Below are 20,026 nucleotides of genomic sequence, written 5' to 3'. Positions count from 1 at the left end.
CAGGTCCTAGTCGAGTTCAGCGACCTGTAAGTCCTGCTCTAAGGCCTCCTTTTAGGAAACTGTGATAGCAGTTTCTAGTACAGGGAGCCGCGCTGAATGGCCCGCGCTGCTCCCGGCGCTCATTGAGTTCACATGAGCATCGGGAGCAGCGCGGGCCATTCAGCGTGGATCCCCGGGCTAGAAACTGCTATCACAGTTTCCTAAGAGGGGGTAAGTCATAGGTATGCACTGATAAATGCAACAGGGCTTTGGAGATGTTTTGAGCTTCATGGACCAGTCACCCATCTAGAAAGAATGAAAGCAGAGCTACATGCCCTTCTCAATGCCATCAGCAGCTGGAAGCACATAGCTCTGCCCCTCCTGAGCCAGAATAAAAAGCTACACTTTATTGTGCTAACAATCTGTTGCTTGTTAGCACAGTAAAGTCTTTTAATTTATATATGTTAAATTCTTTTAACGGTTTTAATATTTTTTGTTTCATGTACATGTGGCAGTTTTGGTGTTATTAAAAAGTATTTGCAAATGAAGTTTGGCTCTCATCTAATGCTTTCCTGATATAGAGTTTACACAAATCATGATTCATGCTACGTATGACCTATGTTCCCTCTAAGCAGAGCACTTAAGCTCATGCATTGTACATGGTCATTGCACAAGTCGCTCACAAAAATACTGAGCCAGCCCAACTTCCAAACGAAAATTAAACTATAAAAAATTAGAGTAAACTAAATCAATTAGTGCTATAGACAGAAATGCATGGCTAATACTGGGCTCAAAAATTGGTTTTTAGAACTTGTTGCCCACATAAAAAAAGAAATTGCACTCACCCAGCCACACCTTAAAGGGAGCACTGCATATGACACATACAGTATGTGAACATTCTCTTGTATACAATTGTCCGATGATCAAGTATGCACTGTAGACATTTACCAATTCCTATAAATAGTGGTGTTTTCAGTCTGGCACATTGAAAGAGAAGCTTTGGGTTGAACCTTAAGTGAACAATCCTATAACTACATGCTTATAATTAGGTGCTTGGTCAGAGCTTATTCTATAAAGAAGCACAGGCTTCTTTACAGAACACTAGCATAAGCACTTTAAAACATACTTAAAATATGTACAAGCTTTTCAAGTGTTTGGGCGTATATTATGGAATATTCGGTGATTTTAAGATGTTAGGCCCATATTCTATAAATGGTGCCTTAGATTAGGCACCCAACTTAAGTGGAAAATGCTACAGAGGTGCTTTATGACGCCTAATGCTACTGTAGGTGTTGCTAATGCCAAAAGTGGCATTAGATGTCATAAAGCACCTTCATAGCTGTGAATCATGTGAAAGGTAGGCGCCAGAAATGTAGACCTCGACAACCCTGGCCTACATTTCTGGCACCTACCTTTCACGAAGCCGCAATTCTATAAATGATGCTGTTGCATGATTGACATGTGATCAGTGGCCTATCATTGCTGAGGAATCGCTTGCCATCAGCTGATCACGGCAAGGGAATCCCCGATCAGCTGAGCTGGCAGGACTCTCTGAAGCCACACTTCAGAGAGTCCTGCTGGCTCAGCTGATCATGGGGGGGGGGGAATACCCCTTCCACGATCAGCAGAGCCGGCTGCAGCAGAGGACCCCCAACATGTACCCCAAAAATTGGCAGGAGGGATGCCCACTTCCTCCTGCCGCTGGTCTTTTCAATCCCCCGAACCCCTCCAACAGCAGACACCCCGAAATCTCAACACTCTACCCCAACACCCCCCAAACCTCAACATCCCACCACAGTACCCCTAAGCCCTCACTGACATCACTACTCACCCACATACCTTTCTGAAGAAAGGTTAGTCAGAGGGATGCCTACTCCTTCCAGCTGGCAGGACCACCTCTTCAAAATGGTGGGCCAATTGGAATCTTAGGCTATGTCCATTGCATTCCCCATTTGCGAAGAAGGCCTAAGACCCTAATTGGCCCAGGTATCTAAGGCCTGTTGGGGTTAAGGGTGTTGGGGTGGACTTAGGGGTGCCAGGGTGGTATGTTGAAGTTTATGGGGTATCGGGGTGGAGTGTTGAGGTTTAAGGGAGGTGCTGGGGTGGGATGTTGAGGTTTGGGGGTTTGAAGGGAGTGGGCATCCCTCCTGCCAATCTCGGATTGGGGTATTTGGGGGATCGAAACAGCCGGCAATAGGAAGAATTGGGCATCTCTCCTACCAATTTCAGGGGTATGTGTTGGGGGTCCTCTGCCACAGATGGCTCAGCTGATCACAACAGAGGTATTCCCCCCCATCAGCTCAACCGGCAGGACTCCCCAAAATGCAAGTCTATTTTAACTTTTGAAATGTAAACCAGCATTTTGCTGTCCTACATTTCAGGCATCTGCCGTGGCTCTAGGGAGATGCCTACGGCCACTTATACCTGCCCAAGGCCACTTCTGGGCAATACCATGGCCTTGCCCAGCCTTGGGTGTTCCTACTCATCTCTCTAGACCTGCAACAAACCCCTACATTGTAGGCGTCTCGCCTCGGGGAGGCTTTTTTCTAAAAACGTACATCCCAATTGGCTGCCAGACGGTGATAGGACACCTACCACCACCTACAATCAGGATGCCAATAGAATCAACCCCAGCTGGCAGCAATCAGTGTTTACTGACCACCACCAGGGTTATACCCAGAAATTCAATTTTACTTATTTGTTTAAAATTATTTATAACCCACCTAGCCACAAATCTAAGCGCAAAACAATAATTACATACAAAGTCAAAGTAAAAACAAACAAACAAATACAAAACAGCAGAAAAACAGCATAAGGAGAAATAATCTAGCTCAAACTGTCACAAGACTTGCTCCAAAAAAAACCCACTCAAACAGCAAAATGATCACCCCCTTTCTGAAATGCCAGCGCATATTCAATTGATGCAATGACAAAGGTAAGGCATTCCACAACGCAGGGCCCATGCACAGAAAGCATAGATATGCGCAAATTCTCAAAGCCTTCTGGTCTCGCTCTCTCCGAGATTATCTCGGAGAGAGCGAGACCAGAAGGCTTTGAGCATGCTGTCACCAACCGGCTCAGGACAATGGGCCCTGAGCGGCTGGGACACGGGAGTTGTGCTCTTGTGAGCCGCGGTGGGCTGCACAAGGAAAATTAGTGGAAGAAAAATACTGCCACACCAGGTAAGGGTAGTTACTTAAATTTAAACTCAGGATTTATTCTTTCATTGGCATTAAACATAAAGCTTGTCAGGATATTTCTGCGCTTAGCAAATAGTCCCAAAACAGTAAAAAGAAAAAAAAAACACAAAACAGCAAACTGTCCCAAAATGAAAATGTTCAAAAGTTCCAGTCTTTCCAAACTCAGGCTATTGGCTTCAGCCCATACTTATTTCCCAGCAATGAAAAAACAAAACATTCAAAATACAAACAGTCTTTGAATTGACTACCACAGCACTAGTCAGAGCAACGGCTGTGACTTACCCAGCTGCTAGAATGCTGGGCAGGTAGTGCGCTTCACATGGTGATAAACTGCCAAACAGGCCCACTATCCCACCACAAAATACGTGAGGCGAACCCCCACTACCTGGGCTGGATACAGTCCTTTCTCATGTAAGAGAAACACACAAAAAAAAAACTTTCACAAAAGTCTTTCAAATCTTCTGGAGCTCTTGATTACTAAAGCTCCCACAGGGCAATGCATAAACATGGAAGTCCTTCATATAATAAGGTCACAGCTACTCACATTTATTCCTCAAGCGGCTTGCCTTCCAGAAAGCCCACTTCCATTGGAAGAATTTCACTCATTGGAGCTGCAGAAGAATCTAGGTCAATTTCCATGGCTTGGGATTCTTCATTCTCCTTGAAAGCAGATTCTTCTCCGGCTTCCATCAGCTCCATACATTCAAGTGGAGAACTGCCATCAGTATCTCCCAGCCCTGAGCTCTCCTGCTTGTCCTGTGCCTCTCCTCCTTTAAACTGACTTCCCAGGAGCTTTCCTCTCTGGGCAACTAGTTTGCAGCCCCGCCCCCAACCCTCAGGTGGGAAGTATTTCTTATCAGCAACCCTGGGCCTGAGAGGGGAAGGGCGCTCTGCACTCGTGCTCTCCGACTCCCTCTAGAGAGCAAGGGAGAAATAGCATCAGGAGAATCAAAAAAAAGGTTTATCAGTAACACTGGGGGAAGGGTTGGCCTTTAAACATGGCTCTGCACTAGGGACACACCTAGCAGGCATAGGCTGTGTACCACAATGCGCAAATGCTCAAAGCCTAGTCCAGCCCGGCGCAGGAAGAAGGAGGATCTCTCCCGCACCGCACCGCCCAGCCCAGCCCAAACCAACGAGGGAGGATCTTCGGGCACTGGCACGTCCTGTGCATTGGTGCTGGTGCCGGTGCCCAATCGGGTAAGATATGTTTTGCGGTGCTGGGGGGGATGTAGGATCGCGGGGGAGGGGGGTGACGCGAGCGGGGGGGAGGATGCCGGTTCGCAGGGGGGATGCCGATCGGATTGAAAAAAAAAAGTTGTAAAACGCGGGTAAGCGAGCGGGGGGGAGGATGCCAGTTCGGAGTAGGCGGGAGGAGGTTTTAGCATGCGCGGTATACGCGTGTGCGCGCTATATTAAAATTTTTTTACATAAATTTGTGTTCCCCGCCCGCTATTCCCGTGTGCGCGTTTTACATGGGTGTGCGGTATATGGGTGAAAATACGGTATGCTGAAGCCTCGATTAGGAAAAAAAGTAAACATAAAATTTGTCTTTAGATAACCAAGAAAGAGACACCCATACCAGAACCCACAAGACTACAACACCAGATATATCCAATCTTCTCTCCAAACCATATGCCATAATCATACGCCTACACAAATACAAACCAAATTATCTGTGTCATGAACCCTGATGAAATAATATAATCCCTGGATATGACCAGGCTCTTCTAAATTGTAAATCACATTGAACTGCTATTAGCAATCCATATATACTCATGTAATGCAAATAATGCCCTTTCATGGCCTGCTCCTGCAGAGCTACAGCATTCACTACATTCTCTCAACAACGTAGCACACACTGCTGGGCTCTGGTCTGACTCCCCATATTATCAGTATAATCTTTGGCAGTCAACATAGGCTGGCCAGCATTTGTCCAGGTCAAAGATATTGATTTGCAAGATTCCAAGCTGAAATTGGCCTACCTGTCTCAGTTGCAGTTCACAGGTACATGGTGGAGACATATGCAGTCAGGCGTCACTGCTTCCCTTTGGGCCTCCTTAACCGAGCTATGCCCTGAGCTTTTATAATTCCTGTATCATATATGAGAGAAGTTCCATCCCCTTAATCATTTTGGGAACCATTCTTTGAACCTTTGATAATTCCACTATATATTTTTTTGAGACAAGGCAACTAGAATTACAATAATACTCAAGGTGAGATTGCACTATGGAGCAATACAAGAGTCATTATAGTATTCTTTGTCTCATTTTCTATTCATTTCCTAATACAGTAGAACGCCAATTATCTGAACAATGATTATCCGGATGTCCAATTATCTGGACTGCTTTGAAGGGTCTCAGTTTGTATTTGAGTTCCCCCCAAAGTACCATTTCTATCACCCTCCCTTCCTTCTCTGCTTCTGCTGCCACTGCCATCAGCCCAGCCCCCCACCCCCACTCCCAAACCGGGAGACTTTCTCCCACTCTCAGCATGCCCCTACAAGAAAAGAGAGCATTCTCCCTCCCTCCCCAAACAGACACCATCAACCCCTTTCCCGGAGTCAGAGGAAGGACACCAGGCTTACCTTGTTTCCCTGGTGGTCTAACGGCGCGCTGGGGCAGGAGCAATTCCCACTCGCTCCTATCCATGTTTTTCCAGCGACAAAAATAGCTGCTGAGACTTCCAGCAACAGTCTCGTGAGGCGTTTAGTTAGCCTCTGATAGACAGTATATCAAAAGACAGATAAACTTGAAACTTGAACTATCGCTGGAAGTCTCGGCAGCTATTTTTATCGCTGAAAAAGCATGGGCAGGAGTGAGTGGGGATTGCTCCTGCCCCAGCGTGCAGCTAGGTCACCAGGAAGGCCTGGGGTTTTCCCACTTGGTCCAGGAGCTCCCCAAGCAGAGCGAGGGGAAATGCTGCCTTTTCTTGTCGGGGGGGAGGGGGGGAAGGGAGGAATGCTGACAATAGGTTTTAACAGTTATTATTAAAAAAAATAATAATAATGTCCGATCATCTGGAATTTTTGATCATCAGGACTGCTCTCTGCCGAGGTTACTCCGGATAATCGGCGTTCTACTGTAATTCCTAGCATTCTGTGGGTGTGTTGGTTTTGGTTTTTTTTGGGGGGAGGGGCTGCCACTGCACACTTAATATATTATTTCAATATAGTATGTTGATACTTAGATCTTTTAAGTGGGTACCGATTCTTAAGATGGAACCTAACATCAGGTATCTCTGATTTAGATTATTTTTTCCCATACTACTACTAATCATTTCTATAGTGCTACTTGATGTACACAGCTCTATACACTTGCATGCAGGTACTTTTTTCTCTGTCCCTAGTGGATCAAAGTTTGCTGCTCTAATCATTAAGCTATTCCTCCACTCCACTCCACTCCATTCCATTAGGCATCACTTTTCATTTGTGCACATTACATTTCATCTTCCATTTGGATTCCCCATCTTAAAGTTTCCTACAGTCTTTCTACGATTTTTCACAATCTGCATGCATTTTAACAACTGAATAGTTTTGTGTCATCAGCAAATTTAATAACCTCACTTGTCATTCCCTTTTTCTAGATCTTTTCTAAATATGGTACAGATCCCTGGGGCACTCCACTATTCATCTTCCTCCACGAGAAAAATAGCTACTTAGCCCCATCCTCTGTTTCCTAACCGTTAACCATTTCCTAAGCCACAAAAGAACACTGCCTCCCATCCCATAACTTTTTAATTTTCTCAGGAGTCTCTCATGCAAACTCTTCACAATAGTCTAGAAGAAAATGATGAGGCTTTATCTAAAATTTGGTGTCCATATCTGAAAACTGTACCCCCAAAGGGCTATAGACAGTGTGAAGACAGGTCACATGCAGTAATGTTTTGATTTGTTTTGGTTGGTCTTCATTTTCATTTTGGGAACAGAGTCATTAAGAGTGCTTGCTCTTTACAAAGAGGGCGGACTATTGTGAAAAGTTAGGAAATCTCACTTAAGCTTTCAATATTCCTTTCTCTCCAGAGTCTCCAGCAGTTCCACCTCATGGGATAGTTCTTTCACCTATCGTTGTCACCCTGAGCTTAAAAGGATAGCTGGGAATTCTCCCTCCCCTCTTATCCATTTGAAAACTCATCCTCCCCTGCTCCCATGGGAGGGGGGCCACATAATGTTTATGAACCCATAAGGGTTCATCCTTAGGTTCATTCTGCCAGGTAGTGTCTCCCCTACATGCTGGGCCACTTGGAAGTCTCCCTTGCCCCTTTTAACCTAACCCATTTCCCAGTGTCCCCATGCCTTCATTCCAGCTAGGGAAATAATTTTCAACAGTGGTAGAGAGCTTTGGGGTTGGCCCTGGGGAAAGGCTGGACCCAGCTCTTCCTGATTATGAAAACATATAGGACTCAATTTTGTTTGTTTATGGAGAGAGATTTTGTAGCTGCTGATGGAAGCAGTTTTATAAGGTTATCTGAATTTGAGCAATGTAGTTTCAAGTTTAATATTTCTCTTGATTAATCGCTTAATCAAATTCTAAGCGATGAACAATTTAAAATACATTCAATGAAGGACAATACAATACAAAAGGCAATACAATACAAACTTTAAATAATAACATTGGGTTGAAGACTAATACATCATTGGGTTGAAGACTAATACATCATTCTCATAACACAAGGTAAGATAGGGATTTGAAATACAATTCAGTAAAGAAAAGCAAAACAAAGGAAAAGTACAATAGGGAAACAAATAAAAGCATAATATAATATGATAAAATCACTGGCCTTAGAATTGTTAGATTAAATATCAAAAGCATCTTTAAAAAGAAATGTTTTTAGATTTAGATTTTAGAGTTGTCCCGCAAGTTCCCAAAATTCCTGTCCTGTGCTGTATGGGGAGTCTGTAGTTTCCAAAAGGGATTTTTACATCACTAGATCGGCCACTTATCTTGTTCTTTTCTCTTTTTTCTCTACCAACTAGTCAGAAGAATATGAAAACCCTGTAAAACTTTACTTGCCTATTTTCCTCCTTCTTTATCCCATAAAAAGCAAGTTGAACTCTTCCCTTTACTCTGTTCCCTTTCAAATGTTGTCAACTGTTGTTTTCTTTATTTTCGTTTTTTAATTACATCTATCCATCCCCCACTTACTGGCTCCAACCAGCCCTTGATTGAATTTCACAAAGGATGAGGAGGGGGAGGGGAAGGGGGGAGCAATTATCATGTTAAGCAGCCATGTAATGACTTAGAGAGTCATTCTTTCAGAACTTCTATTCCTCCCCCCCCCTGTTATTGAAATGAAGCAGTTTATCCTGTGCATATATAAAGAAATATCAAAGTTAAATTATTTTTCTTCATATATAAGTAATTCATATACTATATGTGAGAGCCAAATTACTAACCTTTGCCATAAAGACACGTACTGAGATTTTATCATGTTACCTCAGCAAGCTGTTTCCCAAAGGAATGTGTAGACACTATTCTCGGTTAGCTCCTCGTTTATGTTTAACCTTTCTGAAAGTTAACCATGAATGTCTGGAAATCATTCCTAACCACATCTAAAAGCAAATAGTTTCCATAATTTCATTTAGAAAGCAGTAATTGATTTTGCATGGTTCTTTTTTTTTTTTTTTCTTGCATTTTCATCAAGACTAAAAGATCGACTCAGAACAAAATGTTATTATAAAAGTAACATTATTCTACATATCTACAAAATTCTCGATGTGTGGACCTTGGAGGCAATCATGTTTGATCTGACGGTCACAAAACAATGTTGTGAAGCAATAGGCAGAAGCAGAGGAATATTAGGGGGCATGGGGTGGAGGGGAGGGGGAAGGTCAAAGGAGCAGCGTTTTGGTTGGAGGGGCCAAATAAAGCAAATCTTTTGCCCTGCCGCACAGTTCTCTTAATTTCTTGAGCAAAATATTGGTAGGACCATGACCCCAGTGGCCTACCCTATTCCGTTGCCTATGAAGAGAGGTACAAATAGAAGGGAAAAAAGGGATAATAATGCCTCTCTAGAAGAAAATGATGAGGCTTTATCTAAAGTTTGGTGTCCATATCTGAAAACTGTACCCCCAAAGGGCTAAAGACAGTGTGAAGACAGGTCACATGCAGTAATGTTTTGATTTGTTTTGGTTGGTCTTCATTTTCGTTTTGGGAAAATTAAGAGTGCTTGCTCTTTACAAAGAGGGCGGACTATTGTGAAGAGTTTGCATGAGAGACTCCTGAGAAAATTAAAAAGTTATGGGATGGGAGGCAGTGTTCTTTTGCGGCTTAGGAAATGGTTAACGGTTAGGAAACAGAGGATGGGGCTAAGTAGCTATTTTTCTCGTGGAGGAAGATGAATAGTGGAGTGCCCCAGGGATCTGTACCATATTTAGAAAAGATCTAGAAAAAGAGAATGACAAGTGAGGTTATTAAATTTGCTGATGACACAAAACTATTCAGTTGTTAAAATGCATGCAGACTGTGAAAAATCGCAGAAAGACTGTAGGAAACTTTAAGATGAGGAATTCAAATGGAAGATGGAATGAAGGCATGGGGACACTGGGAAATGGGTTAGGTTAAGAGGGGCAAGGGAGACTTCCAAGTGGCCCAGCATGTAGGGGAGACACTACCTGGCAGAATGAACCTAAGAATGAACCCTTATGGGTTCATAAACATTATGTGCCCCCCCCCCTCCCATGGGAGCAGGGGAGGATGAGTTTTCAAATGGATATGAGGGGAGGGAGAATTCCCAGCTATCCTTTTAAGCTCAGGGTGACAACGATAGGTGAAAGAACTATCCCATGAGGTGGAGCTGCTAGAGACTCTGGGGAGAAAGGAGTATTGAAAGCTTAAGTGAGATTTCCTAACCTGTTGGTGGAATTACAAAAGAGACTTGTGACAGGATTTCTGGGAGTCCTGATTTGCTTACTTCATTTGCAAAAAGATGAGGAACAACTGAATGGGGACACAGAAAGAAGGGGATAACATCAAAAACTGTTACCCACTTATCCTAGAGCAGGGGTGTCAAAGTCCCTCCTTGAGGGCCGCAAACCAGTCGGGTTTTCAGAATTTCCCCAATGAATATGCATGCAATCTATTTGCATGCACTGCTTTCATTGTATGCTAATAGATCTCATGCATATTCATTGGGGGAAATCCTGAAAACTCAACTGGATTGCGCCCCTCAAGGAGGGACTTTGACACCCCTGTCCTAGAGAGACAAGTGAAATGGACTAGCTGTTGAATGTTGTCTTGAGTTTCTCCCTGAAGAGAAAAGACGACCCCTGATAAAGGTTGGAAAGAGAGCCACAACCACAAGACATATCATAGGCTATTTGGAGCCTATTGGGGAAGGACTTCAGAGGACGTCAGAGGAGGGGCGGGAATGCGGCGCAGGAAGCAGCGCCTAAGCAGCGCAGAGATGGCTGACGTCGGGATCCTGCTGCGGCTGCTTCATAGGTGGTGCAGGAAGGTCAGTGGGGCGAGCGGTCCTTCGGGGGGGTGGGGGGGACTGAACGGCAAGGCCGGGAGCATAGGTAGTGCTGCTTCATAGTGGTACGGGGAGGCCAGGGGCGAGCGGTCCTTCGGGGTGGGGCGGGCGGGCAGGCAGGCAGGCTTTCAAGGAGGAGGGAGGTGACAGACAGGCAGGAAGGCCTTCAAGGGGGGACAGGCCTTCAAGGGGGGGCAGGCAAGCCTTCAAGGAGGGGACAGGCCTTTGGGGGTGTGTGCAGACCTTCAAGGGGGAGGGACAGGCCTTCAAGGGGGAGCAGGCAGGCCTTCAAGGGGGGGACAGGTCTACAAGGGGGTGGGACAGGTCTTCAAGGGGGGAACAGGCCTTGGGGGGGTGCAGGCCTTCGGGGGGGTGCAGGCCTTCAAGGGGGGGACAGGCCTTCAAGGGGGGGACAGGCCTTCAAGGGGGGGGACAGGCCTACAAGGGGGTGGGATAGGCCTTCAAGGGGGGTGCAGGCCTTCGGGGGGGTTCAGGCCTTCGGGGGGGTGCAGGAAGGCAGGCCTACAAGGGGGGGGACAGGCCTACAAGGGGGGAGGACAGGCCTTCGGGGGGGTGCAGGACTTCGGGGGGGTGCAGACCTTCAAGGGGGGGGACAGGCCTTCAAGGGGGGGACAGGCAAGCAGGCCTACAAGGGGGGGACAGGCCTATAAGGGGGGAGGACAGGCCTTCGGGGGGGTGCAGGACTTCGGGGGGGTGCAGACCTTCAAGGGGGGGGGACAGGCCTTCAAGGGGGGGGACAGGCAGGCAGGCCTTCAAGGGGGGGACAGGCCTACAAGGGGGGGGACAGGCCTTCAAGGAGGTGGTACAGGCCTTCAAGGGGGGTGCAGGCCTTCAAGGGGGGACAGGCAGACCTTTAATGGGGGACAGGCCTTTGGGGGGACCCTAGTTTAGAAGTACACGGAGGGAAGGGGGTGTTCAAAGAGACGTGCATATGCCAAACTTTGGGGGGGAAGAAGAAATAATGGGTCTGAAAATAGAGGAGAGGGAGAGAGATGATGGACCATGGGATTTAGGGAGGGAAGGAACAGAAAGGGAGAGAAATTGGACACAAGGGATGGTGTGGAGGAGGGATAGAGATACTGGATAGGAGGGTAATTGGGAAAAGAAAGGGAGAGATGGTGGACTCGGGTGGTGGGGAAGGAGGGAGAGATGCCGGATGAAAGGGTAGTTAAGAAAAGGTGGATCTGTGGAGAGAGATGAAAAAAAGGAAAGATACCAGACTTCCTGGGGAGGGAAGGGAAATGGAAAGGGAGGACAGAGTTGGCAGATGGATGGTTAGCATGCAGAAAGAAGAAAGAAGGAGACCCCAAGTTATCAGAAGAAAACCAGAGCCTTGGACCAACAAGATTTGAAATATAACCAGACAACAAAAGGTAGAAAAATTAATTTTATTTTCTGTTTTGTGATTATAATATGTCAGATTTGAAATGTGTATCCTGCCAGAGCTGGTGTTGGACTGCAAACGTGAGCTAGGATTTAACAGAGAGAGGAAAAGTCCTTTTTGTTTCTTTATTTTATTTACACCACAGCGCCACTGTGATTAGGAGAAGCCAAAGGGGGTGAAAAAGCTATAAAACCCACCAGGAGTTTTGAAAAAAATCACCCAACTGGGCAGGAAAATCGAATTGAAAAACCAATTCAATAGGCTGAATCGAATCAAAATTTTTTTTTCCTGAATCTGGCAGCATTAGTTTGTGCTACTGTCTTAGACTTTAGGACCTGGGATTGGGGAGAGATGGCATCCTCAGTACTTTATAATGCAAGTGAAACGAGGATTTGGTCAGACTTTTGAAGGGTCTGCAGAAAAAAAATATTGTATAGGCCGGGGACATGAGACAGCAGGAAATGGGAACTTTTCTTCCTTCTATTTTTGTGAATGGAAAGGCTGAGGATGTCAGAGAGTTCAGTTAAAATATGTGCTTTATAAGAAAATATAATAATGTGTTTTATAAAGTTTATAGCATAGCTGGCCTACCCAGTGAGGTGTTCCTAGTGGTGGTGGTGGCAGCGTGTCAATGTGTTGAGAGGAAGAGGTGGTCTGGGAAATTCTGCTGAGCAAACTCCGGGCCCATTTCCACCCCCCAGTTAGTCCACTCCACTCAACTGGTTCACACACTGAGTGGGTCTTTGGGTGTTGTTTTGGGATCTCTTCCAGTGGTTTATCAGTATCTCCTTCTGGTCCAAGGAAGGAAACTTTGTTATCCTTAGCATTGACCTACAGAATATGTTTGTAACAGCGCTGCTTGTGTGGCATTAGGCTATGTAGTGATCGAAAGAAAAAAACAGACCTTTGCACATTTTTGCACTATATGGTGGGTGTATGAGGAGATTCACATTTCCTGCACAGCTAAGTCCATGTGAAGTTACCTTGTGCTGTATTTGACATCTAGCAAGGTCTCTGTTTGAAAGGAAAGATCTAAACTTAAAAATGAAGTGGCCAGAAGTTATGGTAAAAGCAGATAGTGTAGCTGGTTTTAAGAAAGATTTGGACAAATTCCTGGAGGAAAAGTCCATAATCTGTTATTAAGACATGGGGGAAGTGTCTGCTTGCCCTGGATCGGTAGCATGGAATGTTACTACTCTTTGGGTTTTGACCAGGTATTAGTGTCCTGGATTGGCTACCATGAGAATGGGCTACTGGGCATGATGGACCATTGGTCTGACCCAGTTAGGCTATTCTTATGTTATGTTCTCATCTGTAGGGGCCTTTGTTTTCACTTCTTATTTTAATGTATTTTTTTTCTGGGAACTTATCAGTGTTTTTTATAATGGGAACAAAAATGGAAAAGAATTAATGTGTGTGGGATGAGGGGGTAACTAATTTCATCAGCTAAATAATTCAATCCACCTCAACCAGACATAGGAGAACTCACGCCCCATTCACACACCCTCCAACCAAAAACGTCAAAAGAAAAAAACTGTTCGACAACCTCCTAGCCAATCGAGCTGCAACACTCGACCCCCAACTCTACAACCTATTGACCTCGACCACAGACTACAAAACCATCAAAAAAGAAATAAAAACCCTTCTATTCAAAAAACACATAAAACCGAACTAACACAATCAGAACTGTCCCAAGCATCACCTGCAACTACTCCATATGTACTTCTGATGTCATGACAATTCAGACATAATTTATGTTATGTTATGTTTGGAATATAAGAAAATTTTCACTGCCTGTTTCTATTCTGACCATTTATTCCGTTTCATGGTCATTACAAAAAAATATTTTTTTACATGGGGGGCGTGTCAAAAAATGATGGGCCCCGGGTGCCACATACCCTAGGTACGACACTGCCAGGATCCCTCCCGCCTCCTGTCCCAGCCGATTCTAAGAATTTCTACCTCTCTCCTGCCTCCCCTGCGTACCTTTATCCCTGGTGGTCCAGCGGTGAATCGTGGCAGGAGCAACCTTCCTTCGCTCCTGCCCTTGCAGAGCCACTAGCTGATTGACTGCTGTGAGTTCTTGCAGTGAGATTGTATCCAGAGCTGTTTTTGCTTTAAGAAGTGTCTGTTCACTTTCCAGAACTGATTTTGTTTTAAGAAGCACTTATTGGACTCCTGATGCAGGTTCATTCATCAAAACATGGCCCGTGTCGAGTCTTATGCTCATATAGATGATTTCTTATATAGACTGTATTTGTTGCTATTAAAGTGTTCGTTTGAAGACCAGGCCTTCTCTGCTGTTTTCTTTGGACTGCCTGGATTTTGTGCATAGTGGACTTTTATCTGTTGTTTTGCTTTCTGTCACTAGTTCACTCACCAGGCTAGTTAAGACACCTGTGCGATTGTTTAATGAAGCAAAGTCAGCATAGGTTCAGCCGAGAAAGGTCGGTAGAGGCCCGAGTGAAATTCAAGCTTGGTTGCTTTTGTTACAAGATTTTATTCGTACTTATTCCTAAATATCAAACTGATCTCTTTTTCCTTACTATTATCAAACATAAGAGATGTTCACATTTGAGCTTTATTTTTCCATCTGTAAATGGCTGCAAACTTAAAAGAAATCACCAACGTCTACTGTCCTATCTGGCAGCTTTATGGGGCAAAGATTTGGATCAATTGTGACTTCTAGTACTTACCTAGAATTCAGGGGGCATTTAAAAACATATCTATTTGCTAAGTACTTGGGTTAACTAATTCTCTTCATTCAACTGTATATTTCATTTTTTTGTGAACCGCGCAGAGCTTCACGGTCATGCGGTATATATGCTGATTGTTATGTTATGTTATATTATGTTTATCCTCATGGATAAAGGCAAGCCAGTTGATGTAATGCAGGGTTGCCCAAATGGTCGATCACGATCAACCAGTAGATCACAAAAGCAACACGAGTCGATCACATTGCCGTTGCGATCTTTTTCTCCCTGCTGCTTCCCCAAGCCAGGCCAGGCACGTACATGCGCCGGACTTACAAAACTTCACCTCCGACATCAATTCTGATGTCGGAGAGGAAGTTCTGGCCAGCCAATTGCTGCCTGGCTGGCCCGGCACTTCCTCCCCAAAATTAGAATTGACTTTGGAGGTGAAGTCTTGTGGGCCCGGCGCTTATACGTGCCAGGCCTGGCTCGGGGAAGCAGCAGGGAGAAATCACGTTGGTGGCTTGGGGTGGAAGTAGGGAAAGAATTGGGGAAGTGGAGCAATCAGCACGATGGCTTGGGGGGGCAGGGGTGAGAAAAAGAAAGAGGGGGGCAGGGGAAGAGAGAAAGAAAGAAAGGCAGGCAGAAATAAAAAGGGGTCTGGGAAAGAGAAAGAAAGACAGAAATAAATAAATATTGGGTTTACAGAAGAAGGAAGTGCAACCAGAGACTCATAAAATCACCAGACAAAAAGGTAGGAAAAATAGAAACATAGAAATAGACGGCAGATAAGGGCCACGGCCCATCAAGTCTGCCCACTCCAATGACCCTCCCTATCTATCTTTGCGGATAGATCCCACATGTTTGTCCCATTTGGCCTTAAAATCTGGCACGCTTCTGGCCTCAATAACCTGAAGTGGAAGACTATTCCAGCGATCAACCACCCTTTCGGTGAAGAAGAACTTCCTAGTGTCACCGTGCAGTTTCCCGCCCCTGATTTTCCACTGATGTCCCCTTGTTGCCGCGGGACCCTTGAAAAAGAATATATCCTCTTCCACTTCGATGCGACCCGTGAGGTACTTGAAAGTCTCGATCATATCTCCCCTCTCTCTATGTTCCTCGAGTGTGTAGAGCTGCAACTTCCCTAACCGCTCCTCGTATGGGAGCTCCTTGAGTCCCGAGACCATCCTGGTGGCCATTCTCTGGACCGATTCCAGTCTCAGTACATCCTTGCGGTAATGTGGCTTCCAAAATTGCACACAGTACTCCAGGTGTGGTCTCACCATGGATCTATATAGTGGCATAATGACTTCAGGTTTACGGCTGACGAAACTCCTGCGTATGCAACCTATGATTTGCCTTGCTTTGGATGAAGCTTGCTCAACTTGGTTTGCAGACTTCATGTCATCCCTGACAATCACCCCTAAGTCTCTTTCTGCTTCAGTTTTTGTCAAGATCTCGCCATTTAGGGTGTAAATCTTGCATGGATTTCGGCTTCCCAGGTGCATGACTTTGCATTTTTTGGCATTGAAACTGAGTTGCCAGGACCTAGACCAGCGCTCCAGTAGAAGTAGATCATGCATCATATCATCTACCATCGAATTATTGTCTGTTGTGCTCTTGTTCACTACATTGCTTAGCTTGGCATCATCGGCGAATAATGTTATTCTTCCTCGGAGCCCTTCTGTCAAGTCTCTTATGTAGATGTTGAACAAGATTGGGCCCAGGACGGAGCCCTGTGGCACTCCACTTATCACCTCCGACATTTCGGAGGGGGTGCCATTCACCACCACCCTCTGAAGCCTACCTCCAAGCCAGTTCCCAACCCAATTTGTCAATGTGTCGCCCAAACCTAAAGAACTCATCTTGCTTAGCAACCTGCGGTGTGGTACGCTATCAAATGCTTTGCTGAAATCTAGGTAGACAATGTCCAGGGACTCACCAGCATTCAGCTTCCTCGTCACCCAGTCAAAGAAGCTGATCAGGTTGGATTGGCAGGATCTCCCCTTAGTAAATCCATGTTGGCGGGGATCCTGTAGTTTCTCCTCGTCCATGATTCTATCCAATTGGTGTTTGATTAGGGTTTCCATTAGTTTGCTCAATATCGATGTGAGACTCACTGGTCTGTAATTTGCCATCTCCATCTTGGAGCCTTTCTTGTGGAGTGGGATGACGTTAGCTGTCTTCCAGTCCATCGGGACGTTACCTTTACTAAGGGAGAGATTGAAAAGCGCGGACAGCGGTTCCGCTAGGACATCACCCAACTCCCTGAACACCCTAGGGTGTAGGTTGTCAGGCCCCATTGCCTTGTTGACCTTGATTTTTGACAGCTCGCAATAGACGCTGCTGGGTGTAAACTTGAAATTACTAAACGGGTCAACTGATTTAACCCTTGTCTGTGGCTGAGGGCCGATTCCCGGCGCCTCGCGGGTGAAGACTGAGCAGAAGTATTCATTTAACAGTTGGGCTTTTTCCGAGTCCGTTTCTACATAGTCTCCGTCTGGTTTTCTGAGACGTACTATCCCTCCCGAGTTCTTATTTCTGTCACTGATATACCTAAAGAAAGATTTATCTCCTTTCTGGATGTTCTTTGCTAGAGACTCCTCCATGCGGAATTTGGCCTCCCTAACTGCTGCTTTGACGGCCCTTGACTTGGTCAGATATTTTACTCTAGAGTCCTGTGTCCCTGATTGTTTGTAAGAGATGAATGCTTTTTTCTTCTCTTTGATGATGTCCGAGATCTCCGTAGAGAACCACTGTGGCTTGTTGTTCCTATTCCGTTTGCTTACTGATTTAACATAGCGGGTTGTTGCTTCCTGTATGGTGGCTTTCAGAGTTGACCACATTTCTTCCACGCTGTCAGTGTCTGCTTGGCTTTGTAGCGCCTGGTGAACGAAGTCTCCCATGTCTTGGAAGTTTGTGTCTTTGAATTTGAGAACCTTGGTCATTGAGGTAGATTTTGTGAAACCTTTCCTGAGATTGAACCATATCATATTGTGGTCACTGGAGGCCAAAGTTTCACCCACCGAGACCTCTGTGATACTTTCCCCATTGGTAAGTACTAGGTCCAGTATTGCCTGATCCCTTGTTGGTTCAGATACCAGTTGCCTGAGTCTTGCTCCATTCAAAGAGTTTAATAGCTTCCTGCTGTTGCCGGAAGCAGAGGAAAGTGTGACCCAATCCACATCAGGCATGTTGAAGTCACCTACCTACCTACTGTGTCACCCCGCAAGGTGATATTCTCTATATCACCTTGCGGGGTGACACAGTATTGGTAGGTGACTTCAACATGCCTGATGTGGATTGGGTCACACTTTCCTCTGCTTCCGGCAACAGCAGGAAGCTATTAAACTCTTTGAATGGAGCAAGACTCAGGCAACTGGTATCTGAACCAACAAGGGATCAGGCAATACTGGACCTAGTACTTACCAATGGGGAAAGTATCACAGAGGTCTCGGTGGGTGAAACTTTGGCCTCCAGTGACCACAATATGATATGGTTCAATCTCAGGAAAGGTTTCACAAAATCTAATAAAATGATTTTATTTTCAATTTAGTGATCAAAATGTGTCCATTTTGAGAATTTATATGTGCTGTTTATATTTTGCACTATGGCCCCCTTTTACTAAACCGCAATAATGGTTTTTAGCGCAGGGAGCCTATGAGCATCAAGAGCAGCGCAGGGCATTCAGCGCAACTTCCTGCGCTAAAAACCGCTATCGTGGTTTAGTAAAAGGGGAGGGGGTATATTTGTCTATTTTTGTATAGATGTTACTGAGGTGACATTGCATATTTTAAAGTCATCTGCCTTGACCTCTGATAAAATCCTCGAATACAAATGATAATTAACATTTTCTATGCGTACAGTGTGCTTTGTGTTTTTTAAAATTTTATTGTTGGTAGATCATTTTGACTTGGTCATTTTAAAAGTAGCTCGCAAGCCAAAAAAGTGTGGGCACCCCTGATGTAGTGTATCTAGATTTCCAGAAGGCTTTAGACAAAGTTCATCAAGAGAGGCTCCTGAGAAAATTAAAGAGTCATGTGATAGGAGGCAAAGTTAAATTGTGGATTAAGAACTGGTTATCGTATAGAAAACAAAGGGTAGGTTTGAATGACCATTTTTCTAAGTGGAGAAGGATAAATAGTGGTTTGCCGAAGGAATCTGTGATGGGACCGGTGCTATTTAACTTATTTATAAATAATCTAGAAATTGGAACTATGAGTGAGGTGACTGAATTTGCAGATGACACTAAACTATTCAAAATTGTTAAAATGCATGCGGACTGTGAAAAATTGAAGGAAGACCTAAGGAAAGTGGAAGACTTGGCATCCAAATGGCAGATTAAATTTAATATGGACAAATGCAAAGCAATGCACATTGGGAAGAATAATCCAAATCATAGTTATTGAATGTTAGGGACCACCTTGGGGGTCAGCACTCAAGATAAGGATCTGGGTGTCATCATAGACAATACGCTGAAGCCTTCCTCCCAATGTGTGATGGCGGCCAAGAAGGCAAATAGAATGCTAGTAATTATTATAAAAGGGATGTTTAACAAGACTAAGAATGTTATAATGCTTCGGTATTGCTCAATGATGTGACCTCACCTTGAGTATTGCGTTCAGTTCTGGTCTCCTTTTCTCAAAAGAGATATAGCATCACTAGAAAAAGTTCAAAGAAGAGCGACTTAGAGCTCTTCAGCTTGGAAAAGAAGTGGCTGAGAGGTGATATGATAGAAGTCTAAAAAAATCCTGAGTGGTGTAGAACGGGTACAAGTGGATCGATTTTTTTTACTGCATCAAGATTTACAAAGACTAGGGGACAATCGGTGAAGTTACACAGTAATACTTTGAAAACCAACAGGAGGAAATATTTTTTTCACTCAGAGAATAGTTAAGATCTGGAATGTGTTGCCAGAGAAAGTGGTAAGAGCAATTAATGTAGCTGGTTTTAAAAGAGGTTTGGACAAGTTCCTGGAGGAAAAGTCATGGGTTGGTAGCATGGAACGCTGCTACTATTTGCGTTTTTGCCAGGTACTTTGTGATGGGATACTGGGCTAGATGGCCTATTGGTCTGACCCAGTAAGGCTATTCTTATGTTTTTGTGATCTATTAGGCCTTCCCATACCAGGTACTGCTGTTCTTAGACGCAGGTATGTACTGTTTCATTCTGATCTTTGTGGGGTGGGAGGAGGTCAGTGACATGGCAGAGTGTGTGGGGGGTCATTTGGTCAGTTTGAATTCCAGATGACCAGTGGTCATCTGGTCAATTTGGGT

The 20,026-nt window shown here is 44.8% G+C and overlaps 1 protein-coding gene across 2 annotated transcripts in view; it reads right to left on the bottom strand.

Moving 5' to 3' along the window:
* Positions 1 to 20,026, bottom strand: part of ARHGAP28 (Rho GTPase activating protein 28) — a 355,870-nt gene that overhangs the window by 331,344 nt on the left and 4,500 nt on the right. Inside the window, exon 1 of one of the 2 annotated variants that reach the window (XM_033934012.1) lies at positions 3,724 to 3,856. The exons of the other annotated variant lie outside the window; for it this stretch is intronic. The gene's annotated coding sequence lies outside the window, so the exon portion shown is untranslated. Of the gene's footprint in view, positions 1 to 3,723; positions 3,857 to 20,026 lie in introns of those variants that run through there. 2 annotated transcript variants of the gene reach the window in all.

This window comes from Geotrypetes seraphini, chromosome 2 (assembly GCF_902459505.1).
Source record: "Geotrypetes seraphini chromosome 2, aGeoSer1.1, whole genome shotgun sequence".
NCBI lineage: Eukaryota > Metazoa > Chordata > Amphibia > Gymnophiona > Dermophiidae > Geotrypetes > Geotrypetes seraphini.
This window is presented reverse-complemented; position numbering and strand designations above follow the sequence as displayed.